The sequence below is a fragment of the Acinonyx jubatus genome, chromosome A2 (genome assembly GCF_027475565.1).
Source record: "Acinonyx jubatus isolate Ajub_Pintada_27869175 chromosome A2, VMU_Ajub_asm_v1.0, whole genome shotgun sequence".
In the NCBI taxonomy this organism is placed as follows: Eukaryota; Metazoa; Chordata; class Mammalia; order Carnivora; family Felidae; genus Acinonyx; species Acinonyx jubatus.
Window position 1 is genome coordinate 18,566,127 of NC_069383.1, and position 18,460 is coordinate 18,584,586.

General features: G+C 41.2%; 1 protein-coding gene across 9 annotated transcripts in view; it reads right to left on the reverse strand.

The window, feature by feature from the left end:
• The window catches only part of CALD1 (caldesmon 1), a 186,489-nt gene that overhangs the window by 74,902 nt on the left and 93,127 nt on the right, over positions 1-18,460 (reverse strand). The gene's annotated exons all lie outside the window — the stretch shown is intronic.

An 18,460-nucleotide genomic window follows, 5' to 3' on the forward strand; every position in this document is an offset into this window, starting at 1 on the left:
ATGATATAAAAATGCAAACCAAAGGCAAAGGGAAGAGAGACGGCTCTATCAGTGATCTGTTGGATTATATGGGGTGTTTGGCGCTCACGCCCCTCGGTAAAATGAGGGCAACAGCCTGCCTAGGAACATGTTGCAACAGTCTGCCTGGTCTGCACCCATCGCACTCTGGTGTGGTGATCTCATCAGCCAAACCAGGCAAGGGAGCCTGGTCAGCAACAGCTTGGGAAGCAACCAAATTCCAGTCCCTGAGGAGGGGGTGGTTGTTGATTCTATCTGGAGATGACATTCCCTCTGGGCTTGAGTTATGAATACGTTTCTTCATCTCTAACAGGCAAAGATCAGATTGGTGCTGCAGAACGCGGATGCATAGGACTTTCTGTCAAATGAGTAGAACAACTCAGTTCTCACAACAGAAGGTTGAGATGAGTCTTTTGGTAAATAGCAGGAGAAGCCATCAACTCCACACACTGAGAGCCCCCTTCACAGAACGAAAAACATCTTTGGAGAGCTACAGCTTTGTGTCACAAACAAGGGCGCAGAAGCACAGAGCGTTTGAACAGTTCGCCAATGTCAGGGAGCAGAGCCACATCATTGACCTTTGTACTCAACTTAGAGAAGTTTCATTCAGATAGGTTAAATGCTCTTGTCATTTCAAGCAACTAGAAAATTTTGGTTGTTTTCCTGCTTAAATACTATGCTGTCATCAAAGTCAGAGTTTATAGAGTAAATGCAGTTTAATGAATTTCAAAGTTAACTATCTCCATATATCATGACATATACACATTTAAACATCTCTCTGATTATATATATTGTCACTCAACATATGCTAACTATATAAAATTCATGAGACACTCATAAAAATAGAGCTATGTCTGCCTCAACAGAATTCTCACTGACCTGGCTTGAGTTAATGGCTCCAGAGCTGAGATAGAAACATGTATCGGGGCATTTTGCTATGCTCCTTTCTACCAAATTTTGCACATTGATTTTTTTTCCCTTCACCAAGGGAAAAAAGTGTTCTGCTGTGGCGGGCAGAATGATACTCCTCCCAAAGATATCCATGTCCTAATCTCTATAATTTATGAATATGTGCAATATGCAAAAGGAACTTTGTGGCTGTAATTAAGTTACAGGCATTGATATAGGGAAATGATCCTGGATTCTCCAGATGTGTGTTCAATCTAATTTTATGGGTCTTTAAAGTTGGAGAGCCCTCTCTGGCTGTGGTCAGAGAGAGAGGTGACTACAGTGGAATGGCCAGAGAGATGTGACATTGCTGGCACTGAGGATGGGAGGAAGGGGGCCAAGAGGCCAAGATTGAGGGCAGCCTCTAGAAGCCAGCAAGGCAAGGAAATGGGTTCTCCCCTAGAGCCTCCAGAAGGATGACGCCCCGCCCGCACCTCGATTTTGGCCCCTTGAACGTGTGTTGGGACTTGGAAGCTTTAGCATGGTAGATAATCAGCGTGTGCTATTTGAAGTCACTGAGCTTGTCGTTATTTGTTACAGCAGTGATAGATTATTAATAAATACATTTGCTTACGGGCCTCATTTGACCTTGGGAATTCATTTCAGCTCCTGATTTCCCCTTCCTCCCAATACACTCCAATCTTAAGGTGGCAAGCATAGTTTGGCTGTATTTGGAACGAGCTCATAAAATGGAGTAGCTTGGAAAAAATTCTGTTATTTTTCCAGATCAGTCTTATCTCTCTCTCTTTATCTCTTTCATCACACACACACACACACACACACACACACACACACACACATGCAGGCGCGCGCACGCGCACCTTACCTTCCATGGGGGAGAGCAAGAATTTGGTAATCTTCCACTAACACGCTGACATTCATGTACTAAAAGTATGCTAGTGGTGAGCTGTATAAAGGATATCCACCAAGCTCTTTTCCTAGCCCTAAAGATAATAGGTAAATCATTCACACTCTTTGTTGGCACCTTGTTACTAATGAAATGTATTTGGGAAGTAGCTGTCTGTCTTTAGCCTGTGATAGTACAACTAGCAGGTGTCCCAACTTGTGCTACTTAGTAGTGTACCGACACAGCAATAGTGAAGAGAGAAGGGAGTTTTGGACCTGGGTCAGATACCGGTGGGAAATAGGAAGAGCACAAGGGCCAACGAAGGGGAGTCTGGATGCATTTGACAGGCAGGGAGAGAAGTGAATCGTGAGCTGAGGGCAAGGCTGGAGTAGACAATAATTTCCAGGCAGCCCTCTGGGGGTCTGGCTAGCTGGGGCTGCAGAGGCAAGGTGAGAGGAATTAGGAAGAACACACCAAAGGCTAATGTGCTCTCACTGTGTAGCACAGACATGGGTACTGAGAGCCCTGCTTCCAGAACTGGTCTCTGAGAACTGGATTAATGATCATTCACCAGCACCACGAAGGATGGAGGCAGTCATGCATATGTCAGCAAGACAGTGAGTGTCACACATGTGACATTTCAGGACTATTTTACTAAGGAAAATGGAAGTCTGGGCTAGTCTCAAATTACTCATAGCATCCTCCTTTTCTGGATACTTTATTTAATTTTTTATCAAAGGTTTGAGGGAGGTCAGTGCAATAGAAAGGAATAGCTCCTACCACAGGGTGGTCCTTTATTAATAAAATATGATTTAAAAAAATAACTTAACTTCATGGAGGTAGGAGACTGGACCACATGATCTGTTCCAGACTTTACAGTCTGCAATGGTTGTTTGAGAACAGCTTCTACCTTGGAACAATTCCCTAGGGAAAAGTGAGGTATGTGGGAAGTGCCTGTGTCCTGCCCTAATGCACTTTAGACACACACACACACACAGACACACACACACACACACACAGCCACTTATTTCCTACAGAAACTCAAACCCCAAAGAAATCTACTCCCTTGAGAGACAACAGTTCAATAATTTAAAAGGGATTTTTAAAAAGCCTCTTGAAAAATACTCTCTTATAAAGAAATTCCTAGACTCCATACTCTTAGAATGAGGCAAAATATCTTGCCTAGATGGCTGCTTATCAAGGGGTTGATAGGAATGGGGTTCCTGGGTTGTGCAGTCGATTAAGCATCCAACTCTTGATTTCGGCTCAGGTCATGATCTCATGGGTTCATGAGTTCAAGGCCTGTGTTGGGCTCTGTGCTGACAGCTGACAGGCTGTTTGAGATTCTCACTCTCTGCCCCTTTCCCTCTCTCTCACTGTCTCAAAAAAGAAAAATGGGGTGGGGTATGTTGGATAGGAATGGAAGTGAAGGGGTTAACTACATATCAGCAGGCAGATCCTATTTCCTTCTTTCCATGGGCCCCTTGTATTCTTCCCTCCACGGCTGATGGCGTCTCACTACCCTCATGGCATCGAACATGTTCACTTGAACGATATTGCTTTGCATTGTCCTGTGATCTTGCATTTTAATGGGTCCTCCTAAGAAAACTTCCCATGAAATACTCCTCCCTTTATCCATGTCCCATCACAGAAATTACAGACTCCTCTTCTCTCTTTATTCTTCTTTCTACCTTCCAGTAATGCCTTTTCCTTGATTCTCCTGCCTCACTGCATCTTTGCTAATGTCTTCCTAGTTCCTGCTGTGTTTTCCTCTAGGGATCCATGGTGGGCTGGGTGGGGGTGGAGGAATGAATGGACTGTTCTGGAAAGTCATCCTTTACCCTCACCCTACCCTTCCCGTGCAACTCACTGTCCTTAACTGGTATCCTTGTGGCCTTTGCTGACACAATTCTCTGAACTATTCTTGGTGTGATCTGTCCGTAGGCTTGTACAGTATCGTGTGTGTTACATTCTCTTATCTCTCACAATGGCAGCCATGTAGTTTTGTCCCAACATGTTCCTGCCTCGCCCCTTCTCACTTAACACTATTTCAATTTTTACTACAAGCCAGTCACCCAGGGAAATGCTGTGGGGGATCCAAAGATGAGGAGGTCAGACTCAGAGGGAGGTAAGGTATGTATACAAACACTGTGATACAAGATAGAAAGTGAACGACACTCTGAAGGCAGTGGGGCTAAAGTACTATGCTTCAAAGATGGCATCCTGTGATCAAGGCCCCAGTATTTAATCACACTTATGCTCAATTTATTCTGTTACTGAACTGTACTTCCTGTTGCCAAAATAGAAACCCACTTATCTCTATCAGGGCCACAGGTACTAAATCATGCTTTAGCCTCATCTTTTCTAGGCTACGTGCCAGTGCCTATTTTCCATTCTTTTAATATCAGCCTGAAACATAACAACTCTTCAAGCGGGAAACCAAAATTGGACATAATAAAGGCTTGACCAAGTCTGAATGTGCCTGGATGAAGGCCCAGTGCTGCCTGCCACGTTCCTGTTAACACGTCTTGAACATCGTTTTCACATTGATAATAGCATCTCTTACACAGATCATTCATTCATTTCTGTGCTAAATCCAGGATTGTTTTTCTTCCTCTCCAGATCTGTTGCTTTGTCAGTCTATATCCAGCATTTATCGTAAAGCTAGTTTTGTTGTTATTATTTGACCTTAACATAGAAAGCTTCATACTGTTTTCAGAGGCCCATTTTTCAACTATTTCAGGACATTCTGTATTGTATTTTTCTTGTTAAAGGTCTCAGTAAATGAGGAACACATAACCTGATTTCAAGAAGGGAGAAAAAGATCTTTCAAAGACCACCTCCCTGAATTTCAGTACCTGGGAATTCTATCTATTTGAGGCAACATGAAGTTCAAGGTTCTAGATTGCACTAACGGTGGGTTTCTAGATTTCTTTCTCCCCTTGCTAGGCTGTGAGCTCCTTGAGAAGTACTGTGCCCAACCATCTTTTTGACTCTCCCCTTGTTCCAGTTATCACAGTGCTTGGCAGAGAGCAGGGCTTCTGTAATATGTGCCGCATAAATGAATTCGTGCACGTGGCTTCATAATGAGCAAATAACTACTTTGACCAAGTGGATTTATTTTTTTTCTGTAGTTGAGTCAAGATGGAAGGATAAGTGATGTGAATGGTGGCCTGGCCTTAAGTTTCATGGTGCCCACCACTGGAATTGAGATGCATCTGGGTATGACTGAGTGGTAAAGAGGGTCTGGGTGGGGGAGAATCGCAGGGAGGTCTGGGGAGTTGTTTGCTATCACATGTCTGAACCCAAGCCTATTGCCCCAGGTCTGTGCCCTGAGGAGAGGTGGACTGCAGGGAAGCTGAAACTGTTTCCACAAGGTGTTTGCTGAGTCTAGGCCAAGCTTTGGTGCCTGAGTGACAAAGGGTAACAGAGCAGAGGATAGGGCCAGCATCCCTACTTCTGTCCAGAGCACAGCATGGTTCTAGAATTCTGGAGGACTGAAAGGAATACAAGGCCACTTTGGTACCTTGAAGTTTGGAACATAAGGACACCAGACGGTGCCTTTGACACAGAGACCCAGGGTCTCAGGGCGGGCCCCAGGGCAGTGGCAGTGGAGGGTCCTCTGCAAATGCCTTCATGCAGAGTGGGGTCCACGGCCTCACTGAGATAGGGGCCTGCCAGCAAGGAGTCATGGGAGGTTGCACAGGGTGGATGAGTATACCATTCGTGAGCTTATGTGAGACAGAGGTCCAGAAACAATCAGAGAGGACTTTTTTTTTTTTTTTTTTTAATTGGTGGTGGAGTGGTCATCCTGCACAAGCAGGTAGCATTAAGAATTATATCATTAGTGGGGTGCCTGGGTGGCTCAGTCGATTAAGCATCTGACTCTTGATTTTGGCTCAGGTCATGATCTCACAATCCATGGATTCGAGCCCCACATGGGGCTCTGCACTGATGGCACAGAGCCAGCTTGGGATTCTCTCTCTCCCTCTCTGCCCCTCCCCTGCTCATGCTCTCTCTCTCTCTCAAAATAAGTAAAAACTTTAAAAAAATAAAAAAAAATTTTATCATTAGTAATGTGATCCTACTGACACCCATAGGCAGATTACGATTGAAGATACATGGGTAACAGCTATAAGCGCTCTGTACCTTTTTAAAATTATGTTTTATTCTGAAATCTTTTCGACAAACTGAAAGGAATAAGGAAAATTCTATGTGCTCACCATCCCCCTTAGAAATAAAATCTTCAAAGTAACTTAGCACCCCTGAGTGCTTTTTGAGAATAGCATTCTGTCCCTTTCCACCTAGAAGCAGCTACTTTCTGGAATCTGTGTCTAAACCACGACTCAGTTAAAAGGAGGGCATGATACTACAACTCAGTTAAAAGGAGGGCATTCTCTCCTTCCCAAGGCCAGTCCTTGAGTCCCTGCATTCCATTGCTGACTCTTTCCCTTAAGCATATCCTGACCCCTGGTTGTATCCCCACTGGCAACTTCACATACATCTCCAATCAGTGCAATGCACCTTAACATTTATCATAAAGGGAACTTTTGTTCCGTGAAAAGATGATTAGCATTTGCCACCATTTGCCTGATATTTCCTGAAGTTTTCTGCTTTTACCCAACAAAGCTCTTCCTTCTCTTTTGCCTAGAATGTCTTTTAAAATTCCCTCTGCTTCCCTGAATTCTAGTGATTCTTTAAGAACCAGTGTCTAGCCCCACCTCTATAAAGTCTTCCTGCACGGGACTTTCTTTCTTTGTACTTTGCCATCTCAGGAGGAAAGAGGAGACTATTTGAGCCTACTCTTGTTTGCGTGCATTTGAGAGAATTATGTTGTCATGTATGAGTCAGCCCCTCTGGCTAACTTGTTGTGAGGCTCCCTATTTCTGTTTAAACTCTTTTGCAACAATTATTTAGATCTGCTCTCTAAGCTCTTTTTCTTTTTTTTTTTTTTTAAAGTCTGGGTTTTTTAACCAGCTAGACTATTCTTCTTTCCTGGAGAGAAAAGTTTCTTTTTCTTTTTTTTTTTTCAACGTTTTTTATTTATTTTTGGGACAGAGAGAGACAGAGCATGAACAGGGGTGGGGCAGAGAGAGAGGGAGACACAGAATCGGAAACAGGCTCCAGGCTCCGAGCCATCAGCCCAGAGCCCGATGCGGGGCTCGAACTCACTGACCGTGAGATCGTGACCTGGCTGAAGTCGGACGCTTAACCGACTGCGCCACCCAGGCGCCCCAGGAGAGAAAAGTTTCTATCTTAAGGGGATCATGCCTCCAACTCCCCCTCTGCCCTCCAGCTTGAAACACATCTTTATTTTATTTTTTTCCAATATATGAAATTTATTGTCAAATTGGTTTCCATACAACACCCAGTGCTCATCCCAAAAGGTGCCCTCCTCAATACCCATCACCCACCCTCCCCTCCCTCCCACCCCCATCAACCCTCAGTTTGTTCTCAGTTTTTAAGAGTCTCTTATGTTTTGGCTCTCTCCCACTCTAACCTTTTTTTTTCCCCTTCCCCTCCCCCATGGGTTTCTGTTAAGTTGAAACACATCTTTAAAAACAATGAAATAGTGCTTGGAAATACGGTTCTAACAACAATTGCTTGACTGAATGGTTGCTGGTACACGTCTATAAAACCCTGGTTCTGGTCTCAGTGAAAATAGTTACATATACCCCTATAATTCTAGGAAAGAAGTATGTATAGGAAGGATATGATTTCTACCCAAAGGAAATTGAATCTAGGCCATAGTGATATGCTTTAGAATGTAGAATTTGTTGTCCATAGATACAACTGAACTGGAAGGAAATTAAGAAACTATCATGAGGACTCTAAGGATTCTAGTTTAAGAGAAAAGGTCAAATCTTCAAAGGAAGCATGTTAGTTCATAAGCCACATAATTCTGTGTGTATCACTCTTGTTCAAAGTATCCAAATATTTCCACAACCATAAATTTATTTGCTGGTGTCCACTTTCTGCATCTGGATATTAAATTTACACGTGGCTTTTACAGCTGGAATCAAATCCAGATTTTTTTGCGGGGGCGGGGGGTGGTGGTTTAGGCCTGGAGTAAAGCATGTACTTGTTCTTATTGCTAGAGAAATAGTTCATCATGCGTTTTGGATACTCTGGGTATAGTGTTTACTATGTACATTATATGAAGGACACTTTGTTAGGTACTGTCTTATTTTGTAATTAACAGATCACACGAACCAGTACATGATTATGATACCGATCTATAGATAGAAATAGATGGATGTACACACAGAGGCTTATTTATTCACTGTTCACCAAATAATCTTTTGTGGGCAGGGATCTTTTCTCACCAAATAAATTATAATCTTTTTGTGGGCAGGGATATTTCATAATACCTTGCTGGCACCTGATACAGCCTCAAACATACAGCAGATACTCAACAAGTGCTTGCTTTTCTCTCTCTGGGTTAGAGAGGGACAACAATGGAATAGAGATGCTACATCAATAAGTCCTGTGGGCTGGTCCTCCTAGAGGCTTCTCCAGAGTGGTCTTTTTTTTGAGATATTCAGAGCAGTACAGAATCTAGAAGCTTTGCTGCACCAGCAACTGGGTTTTGGGAGTTCTTCAAGTTGACAGGTCTCAGGAAGACTGAGGGCTTCCAGACTCACAAGACACTCACATGGACATCAGAATGCTAATTAATGCCAGTTAATTAAGAGAACGGATGACCTCCCTCTTCAGTGCCTGGAGAGCTCTCAAATTCCCACCATTCCCCAAGCCATGATGTCAGGAAGCCTCCCAGTCACCAGAGACTGCTTCATGGGTAACGAAGTCAGAGCAAAGGGAGGTGAAATCGTCATGAGGAGTACTTTACCTAAGCCAAGAGAGGACCTGAGAAACACCTCCCTCAGTGGAGAGAATGCTTTTCATGTCACAAGACTGAATGAACCCTGAGATTCAAAGTCCTCATTTGGATACATAGATGAGTTGGAGTGAATATTCGTGTCCCTGAAAAATTCGTTTGTTGAAATCCTAACCCCCAATGTGATGGTATTAGGAGGTGGGGCTTTGGGGAGGCAATTGAAGGTCATGGAGGTGAAGTCTTCATGAGTGGGGTTAGTGCCTTTATAAGAAGAGACACAAGAGAGATTGCTTTTTCTATCTCTCTCTTCAATAAGTGAGGATACAACAAGAAAATGGCCAACTGCAAATTAGGAAGCGGGCCCTCACTAGATACTGGATCTGCCAGCACCTTGGTATTTGGACTTCCCAGCCTCCAGAACTGCAAGAAATGAATGTTTGCTGGTTTAAGCCATCCGGTCTATGGTGTTCTGTTAGAGCAGCCCCGAATGACCAAGACAATAGATTACAGTTGCTATACTTGCTTGCACCTGGGAGACCTAACGTAATTAAACACTTATGCGTGTTGAATTCATTGAATTTATTATAAATGTTCTTTTGTAGAATTTTTGGATGCCTTTATGGTGGCAGCTTGACACAGGAGATTAGAAATAGACTAAGTGCAAGCTTTTCAGCTTTAACATGTTACTTTGCTTTGAAGTTATTGAAAAAATGAAATCAAGCTATCATTAGGATCAAGGCAGGAAAAGCAAATAGAGCTCTTTTTTTTTTTAATTCATTAATTTATAGACTAGAAGCAGGCAAGTGTTTCAGTGAAAACCTTTAATTAAAAAAAAATCATAACCATTTTTCTCATTTAAAAGCCAAGATCCGTCTGGAAAGCTTTTTAATCTTAAGACCTCATGAAGACAACAAAGAAAATAGATAATACTGTTATACAAAAAATAGTGGACGTTTTAAATTTGAGATCCAATGATCTGGAATACGCATCCAGCTTTTTAAAAATGTTTCATTTATTTACTTTGAGAGGGAGTGTGTGTACACTCATATTCATGAGTGGAGGAGGGACAGAGAGAGAGGGAGAGAGAGGATTCCAAGCAGGCTCTGTGCTGTCAGTGCAGAGCCCGATGCAGGACTTGATCTCACAAACCTGTGAAATCATGACCTGAGCTGAAATCAAGGGACACTTAACTGACTGAGCCACTCAGGCGCCCCTGCATCCAGCTTTCTAAAACACATTGGAGGGTAGAGTGCTGATGTAATCTGAGATTCTCCGACGTATTTTAGAATTCAGTGTCTTTTTAGGATAACTTTAAACTAACTTGCCTTCTGACTCTTTCTCAGTGGATGTAAGAATTAGAAATTAAATTAAAAATTAAAAGATACATGGGGTCCGTGGGTGGCTCAGTCGGTTAAGCGTCCGACTTTGGCTCAGGTCATGATCTCATGGTTCATGAGTTGGAGCCCCCTGTCAGGCTCTATGCTGACAGCTCAGAGCCTGGAGCCTGCTTTGGATTCTGTGTCTCCCTCTCTCTCTGCCCCTCCCCAGCTCGCACTCTGTCTCTGTCTCTCTCTCAAATATAAATAAACATTAAAAAAATTAAAAGTTACAATTTTGAGGCTATTCTACAGTACTTCCAGTACTTCTGGTATTCCAGTTCATTGATTTTATTAATTACAAATTTTATGTGAACGAATTAACCAAAGGGCCTGCTTTTATAATCAAGAAACTTGGTGCCTACTGTAGAATGTGTTGTATCATAGTCAATGTTTACTGAATTAATCTGAATCTTAATCTAGAGTTTTTACTAATGGTTATTTATAAGTCCTCCTCCTCCTCCTTCTAAAATCATACTTTTTAAGGTGTATGTATTTATAAAAACATAAAAAAGGCCCCACTTCACTGAAAATAAAACTAACCCCACATATCTTGGTTAAATGGATTCTAATATATGTCTTCTTCTTTTTTTCTTGGTTCATCACTACCTCCCAATACTAGAAAACAATCCACTATTTAGAATCTAAACTTGAGACTCACCTTGTATGTTAAACACTATTTCAAAAGGAGTGTTGACAAATGCTAGCCTGAGGTTGGCTCTACCCCTCACCTACTTCTGCCTATTCTCCTGGATTAACTGAAGAAGTTCACTCCTCTGGACAACAGACTTGGTCTTTCATAAGAGAAGTTTTTGATCATATAGTTTGTTCACTGCTGCACTCTTTAGGGTTTGGTATAAACCCAGTAATTTGATAATTACCAGGTCTTACAATGCAAATGTTAGTTGCAAGCATTATTAGGAGTTTGAGTATTAAAGACACCATAAAGGGACTTGATTCTTAGCATATTGTCATTTGGCTCCATGATACAACTTAAGCATAATGATCAAAATTATAGGAGGTAGAAGTACAAGTATCCTTAATAACTAGAGAAATACATGAGTTTTTTCGTTTTTGTTTTTGTTTTTTTTTTTGTATCTCTAGGGAAAAAGATAGGGAGTCAAAAGTCCAGGGGCTCAGCAAGGTAGTGAGGGAGGCCCAAGGAAGATATGGGTGGTGTCAGTATTTGGAGAACACCATGAAGGTCACTAACATTTCCGCCTCCCTATAAATATCTTAGCGAACTGAGCAAAATCTACCTTGGTACATACATATGAATTGAAGTAGCTGTTTATTCATTATTCGTTTATTCAACATTGTGTACTGGTCTTTGGGGAAATAAAAGTAGGTAAGGTGTAGTTTTTAATCTAGAGTTGCTCTTAATTTGGTGGGTTAAGCAGACACATGAACAAATAAAATAAAATAGTAACATAAAATGGTAATAATTAATACAAATAGTAATATAAAATAGCATATAAAATGGTAATAATTAATACAACTAATTAATATGAATAGTAATATAATAATTCACATACATTGAAAGAGCCATGGGAAACTCAAGGTGGGAGGTCACTTTGACAGGGGGCCTCTTGGAAGATGTCTTCCAGAGGATGAGAGTTGAGCTGGGCCTTCTAGCTGCGTAAGAGTTCACCAGTTACGAGAGGTTGGGGAGAGGATACTGGTGTGGAAGATGACAGAATCCCGCTGAGTCTGAAGATCTTTGCTAACTTACGTGCAAAACCACCCAAGTAAGTGACTGACAGCACGGTTTTATTTTGATTGGGATAAAGCCATCATTTTAAATCTTTGGAATTGTCTCCTTAATTCACATACTCAGGGAAAGGAAGATAAAATGGCTTTGCTTTTTTTTTTTTTTTCTAAACTGCAGTTGAGGCCATAAGCTGTCTCCAAGGGGGAAAGGCTCTAGGGAAAGTGACAGGTAACCTTTTACAGCATTTTCTCTGTGCCTGATTTTTTGGAAGCCTAGAACGCCTGAGGGCCTGTCAGATCACGTAAGATAGCTGCGTACGGAGTATGAAAATTCCTTTGGAACCCAGTGTGTGACCAGCATGAAACTTGCAACCCCACATAAAGTAAAACAGAAGTGAATTGACTTAATTAATCATGCAGGCACCTCTACATAATAAACATGTCATGTGAATCACCCTTTCTTTGCATGTGGTATCTGATAATATCTCATTTAATTTTCTCAGCCACCCTGAGGAGTGTTAGTTCTATTTGACAGATGAGGAGGTCCAGATCTGCTCAACTTTTATCCAGTGTGTCCTCTTTTATCCTTGATCTAAAAGGTATTTTTGTAGTCAGAGGCAGTTATATGGGCTGGGCACAGCAAAATGCAGAAGAAAAAGCACCAGAATTGTAATAAATGACATAGTTTCCAGATTTGACCTAGCCACGGACTGTGGGCTCCTGGAAATGTTAGCAAGTCTGGGTTCAATGATTTGGCTTTTCAAACTCTTTTCAGAGAATGTAGGAGAGAGAGTCTTAATTTCTGACCATATAACCCAATGGGATACCAGAATATGTCTCTTAGCAGTACTTCTGCACTCAGGCAGAGTTCTCATGGAAAACCAGCTCCTTTCTGCAGGGGACACTCCCCCCCCCCCCTCCGCCACCGCCCCCCCCGAGCCTTGGTTCAGCTCTGTCACAGCTCTGACAAATGCCACAATGAGACAGAACTTATAATCATGTTCCTGTGATGTGATGCACTTAGAGATGAAAGCATTAGGAATTTCCATCCTGCCTCAGTCCCGAGTTTTACAAAATTTCATTCTGTTCAGTTTGTAACCCACGGAACTTCTGTAGCAATGATACTCCCTGGGTAGCCAGGATATACTCTGAGGGTGCTGGCTCAGAAAACAGACAGATTTTTGGCTTTCATGGTTGGGTAGGAAGAGTTATAGGCTCTTAAAAGGGGAGTAACAGGAAGGAAGGGCATCAGATATCAACTCCTGCTATATACCAAGGCTCCTCAATGGTAGTTTCTCATCTTGTCCATCAAGGGAGATGAAATGGTGGGTGAATATTAGGTCCCTCAAATGGGCCCCACTGAAAAATCAAGATTTACACAACAGTTGATTAGAGAAACAGAAGGACTGTTCAAGGAAGGAGTGGGCAGAGGTCTACATCTACTAGAGTTGCCAACAGTGCCTTGGGGAAGATGCAGTGTAATCGTACCTGCTGAGGCTTCATGTCTTTGAACCAGCACAATAACCCATCATCTCATCCTGCTCGCTCTATTCACTTCCTGCCCATTTATTTTCCCTGCTAGTCTCTTGAGTTCCCCAGAAAGACCTGCCAACAGTGCAAGGTTTTCCGTGGGAATAAAAAATGGGTGACTGCTGTTATTCTGAGTAGGTAGAGTCCAGGGACTAGCTCCAGAAAGAAAGGACCCTTTCATTATCTAGTTGCTGGTGCCGGTGCAGAGAGTTATCAAGCTTTCATTTGCAGAGCCCCTCATTATGCAAAATTCCCACCAGACAATAAGACCCAGGTTAGCCTTAGGCAAATAAAAAGCACATATTGAGTAATCTTCTGGCAACTTATCAGCTGGATTCCTAAATGGTACAGGAAAATGGAAGCTAGTGAAGATGTGATATGGGATAGTCCATGTCACCCACAATGGAAAATATGAACATTGGAAGAATTTCCTATTCTAAACAATGTGCAGTTTAAAATACACTCTCTGGAGACTCTCCTGAATGTACAGGCTTATGGCTGCTATTTATAGTGGTTGATGTGTACTTTACCAAGATTTTTATTCCAGCAAAGGAACTGTATGCGATGTAGGGAGTTATTAAAATGGAAAATAAACTCTCACATTTTAACTTGGTCAATTGGTACTAGTCTCAAATGCAATGTCAGATCTCACCAATCTAGACTAACTGGAAGAGAGGCCAATACAAATTATGGGATATTTTATTTAAAAAAAAATTTTTTTTTAACGTTTATTTATTTTTGAGACAGAGAGAGAGACAGAGCATGAATGGGGGAGGGTCAGAGAGAGGGAGACACAGAATCCGAAACAGGCTCCAGGCTCCGAGCGGTCAGCACAGAGCCCAATGCGGGGCTCAAACCCACGGACCATGAGATCATGACCTGAGCCAAAGTCGGAAGCCCAACCGACTGAGCCACCCAGGCGCCCCAAATTATGGGATATTTTAAAAGAAATTTAGTTTTGAAAGTATGTTCAAAACTGGCCACTTCTGCCAGGCTAAGAAAACATCAGAAACTTGTTTAACAATTGTATACATAAAGATGATTTATAATTAGCAAATTAAGCTTTTAAAAGTAAGTGAATGTTTCCAAAGTTCTTAAAAAATTACACTCTTACAAAACTGCTGATGAACACTGCTTACTAGGTAGCACACTAGTGAAAAGAACTGATTCTATTTACAAAACATGCTCATTATTCCTCTTTAACGTCATTCATGATGAATGAGAATCCACTTATACAGCCACTACGACATCAGTCCAACATGCTCATGTTTCCATTGCAGTGGTACTTTCTTATAATACTGCTAAGGACTTTGGGGATAATAAAGGTCAAGAACTTCCCTAGAAGACTTCAGAGCAATAGATTTCCCTTGACTAAGAATTAGGAATAGTCTGTAAGGATTCCTGTCCATCACTCCACCTGGCCAAATGAAGGCTACAAATGCAGATCTCTTACATCTGGCTGGTCAGTGAGAAAAACCAATGGGCAGAATCTATAGATTCAACATACATATTTGATGGCCTTTGTTACATTTTTATTTGATTTTGATGAAAATTCTTGGTTTGTAGAGAATTCTTGGTTTGTAATTCTCCTCCAAGGTTCCCAGCCTTAGACAGCAGAAGGACTCCTTCGGACCTGTGTGTTTAGAAAGGCCCTCTCAGGCAATAATGGACTCTCATTAACATTTTCAACAGAGTTTGGAGAGAGTCTTTAGAATTCCCTGGATCACAGGTCTGGAAAAGCTATCACCTAATTCATGTTATCTTATTTAGAATTTTATTTAAAAATAAATGAATTATTCAGGATACTAGTTACTTCTGTTGGAGAGGCGAGGGGGTGGGACTGGAGAGGTCAGTTTAAAATTTCAATGGTATTGGAAATTTTCTAGATCTTAAAGCTCAATGATAACTTTATGATATATGCATTACAATGATTTACAACTTCTGTATGCCTTAATAGTATCATTTTGCATGTATCAACTATTTCATAATAAAAATCATGAATTTAGAATAAAATGATTAAAAATTATTTTGTGAAAAATGAGTACCCAATTTCTTTATATTATTGGTACAGTATTTATATATATGGTTGAGAGGCTTTTGATTACTGCGTTAGTGGTACAGAAACCATAATTATGTAATATGAAAAAAAGAAATGATAATTCCACAAGGCAAAAGAAAACTATGTAAAATATATGATTAATTAAATATTAGATATATAACTGATTGAGATAAAGACCAGTAGGGAAAATGACTCTTAGAAATAAGAAGGCAGATTTTCTTTTCAGCATGGAGACATCATATCCATACTTCTCCTATCACTGTCAAGGCAGGCTGCTAAAACAGATTTGAAATAGTCGAGATTAGACCAAACTGTCTGAAGACATGGGGGCTGTGCATATACTCAGTGATTCTTGGGGACCTGACCCGGAAAGGGCTTTCCTGATAGCTTCTTCCTTACCATGTCTTCTAGCCAGCCCAAAATACAGTAACAACAAGTATCATTTACTGAGCACTAGTCAAATATTCATTTCATTTCTTTCTTCCATTCCCCCTTCCACCTTCCTTCCTTCCTTCCTTCCTCCCTCCCTCCCTCCCTCCCTCCCTCCCTCCCTCTTTCCTTTCCTTTCCTTTCCTTTCCTTTCCTTTCCTTTCCTTTCCTTTCCTTTCCTTTCCTTTCCTTTCCTTTCCTTTCCTTTCCTTCCTTTCTACCTACCTACCTACCTACCTACCTACCTACATATCATCTATCTATCTGTCATCTATCCATCTAGTGCTTTCTAATCTACATGAAACCTTATGAGCTTTTATGATGGCCATTTTCCTGATGAGAAAATGGGCTTAGAGAGGCTAAGGGTTATCCTTGGTAACCCTGCTGGGATTCAAACCCAAGTCTGAAGGATCCTGCACTCTGAAAGGCATTATATCTGTGTCCCCCTCCAGTGTGTCCTATCCTCTCAACAAATAGTAGTGATAAAGATGAAACACAAAATCTTTAAGGAATCCAATCAGTTCTTTCATATACTTAGTGAGAAAAATCCTTTGATGAGTTTGCACTGCTAAATGAAACCAGTAAGGATAAAGAAATCCTACATAATAACTTAGTATCATAATTAAGCTTTGTTTAAAGAAATGCTCCCAAGATAACATATGCCAAATAAAAGACTTTGAAAATTGATGGCAGATGGGGTTCTATTTGCAAAATCACCAGTTTTTTTTTTCCTTCTTGACTTGGCAAAATTGGATTCCCAGTTCCTAACAATTAATCATTTTCATTCTGCCTATCCACTTATCTTTCTTTGCTTTTCCTTTTACTTCCCATGAAGTAATCTGAAATAATCTCCTTTAGAAATATTATCAATAAATTGTTTTCAAATAAAAAAAAAACCACACTCTATGTGCAATACATTCTAGTATATATATTTCCCCAGAAGTAATCTCAATTGTCCTAATCAATAGCTGGGGCATTTGTTACTGACAGCTCCATTTATTCAGGGAGATGAATAAATACACAGTGCAAGAAGGCTCTACCTCAGCTTAGCTGGGTGATCTTGAGGACGTCAGCATCCCAAGACTTAAGTTTCTTCATATGTAAACTGAAGCTTTTAAAATTCATTAGATGAGGGATTCTTGGCCCAAGTTTCATGGGCCTCCCAGAGGTCTGTGGATGGAGGTCCATGACGCCACTGAAAATAGTGCCAAGTTTTGAGGGTGCATATGTGCATTTTTCTTGGAGGAGGGTCTATGGCTTTCGTCAGAGACTCAAAGTAGTGTGTGGTCCAAAAGTGAAAAAGTAACATTCCACTGAAGAAGATTATCTATAAGGTCAGTGACAGCCGTAAGCTTTTATGAGTGATGATGTGACTAAGTCCCTGTCCTAATGGTGAATATAGTCTTATTGAGAAAAATCCAAAGAAAAGTCAAGAGCAGTTATGCCAACATCCTTTTTTGGCTTGCGGGGGAAAACTTGATCTTCTCTGTTTCTATTTTTCTGTGAAATGGGAATAACACAGGAGAGTTTTAGAAGGCAAACAAAACAATGACTGTGTCTACACATGTAAGCAATTTACCTGAATAAGCATAAAGAACAGTCCAATTAGGCCCAATAGCCTTATTCAGTCTGTTTCTTTGAGTGATTCTTCCCCATCTTAGGGAGTTATTTTGGCATTGTGGAGATGATGGAATTTTAGCCAAGACAACCAGTTGAAACATGAAAAATTCCATTGATCAATCTGTTGCAATAGAAAGGTTTTGAGATTTGGGGCAGGCAGAACTGGACTGCACTCCCTAGCTATGTGAAGTTGGATATGTTACTTAACCTTTCAGTCCTATAGATTCCTCAGCTATAAAACAGGGGTAACAATATCCAGGTCTGCTATAGACTGAATCTTTGCTGCCCTCCTCTGCACTCAGATGTTGCAACCTAACACCCATTGTGATGGTATTTGGAGTTGGGGATTTGCAGAGGTGATTAGGTCATGAGGATGGCACCCTGATGAATGGGATAAGTGCCCTTTATAAAAGAGACTCCAGAGAACACAGCTGCCCCTCCCACCATGTTAGGACACAGCAAGAAGGCAGTTGTCAATGAACCAGGAAGCAGAACCTCACAGGTATGGATTCTGATGGCACCTTGATCTTGGACTTCCCAGCCTCTAGAAATGCTCCTGTTGTTTAAAAGCCACCCAATCTACGGTATTCTGGTATAGCAGCCTGAACAGCCTAAATAAGGACACAGCGTTGTTTTGATAATTAAATTACATAAGGTCTATAAAGTATACCACCTAATCTGGCCCTTGGTTGATGCTAAACAAATGATGGTTCCTTCTTTCTAACACTAGATGAGAAATCTGGCTGGTACTCTTTCCCACTTGAGAACTATTTTTGCTCAACTGAACCCTTCAGGTAAAATTCTGAGTTATGTTTTACATATGTAATGTCTTAAATAAAAGACATCATTGATGATTTGGAAAATTAACCACATGGCTACAGGTGATTTTTAAAGTTTTTATTTTATTTATTTATTTTTGAGAGAGAGAGAGAGAGAGAGGGAGAGAACATGTGAGCAAGGGAGGGGCAGAGAGAGAGAGAGAGAGAGAAGGAGAGAGAGAGAGAGAGAGAGAGAGAGAGAGAGAATCCCAAGCAGACTTTGCACTGTCAGTGAAGAGCCTGACACAGGGCTTGAACTCATGAACC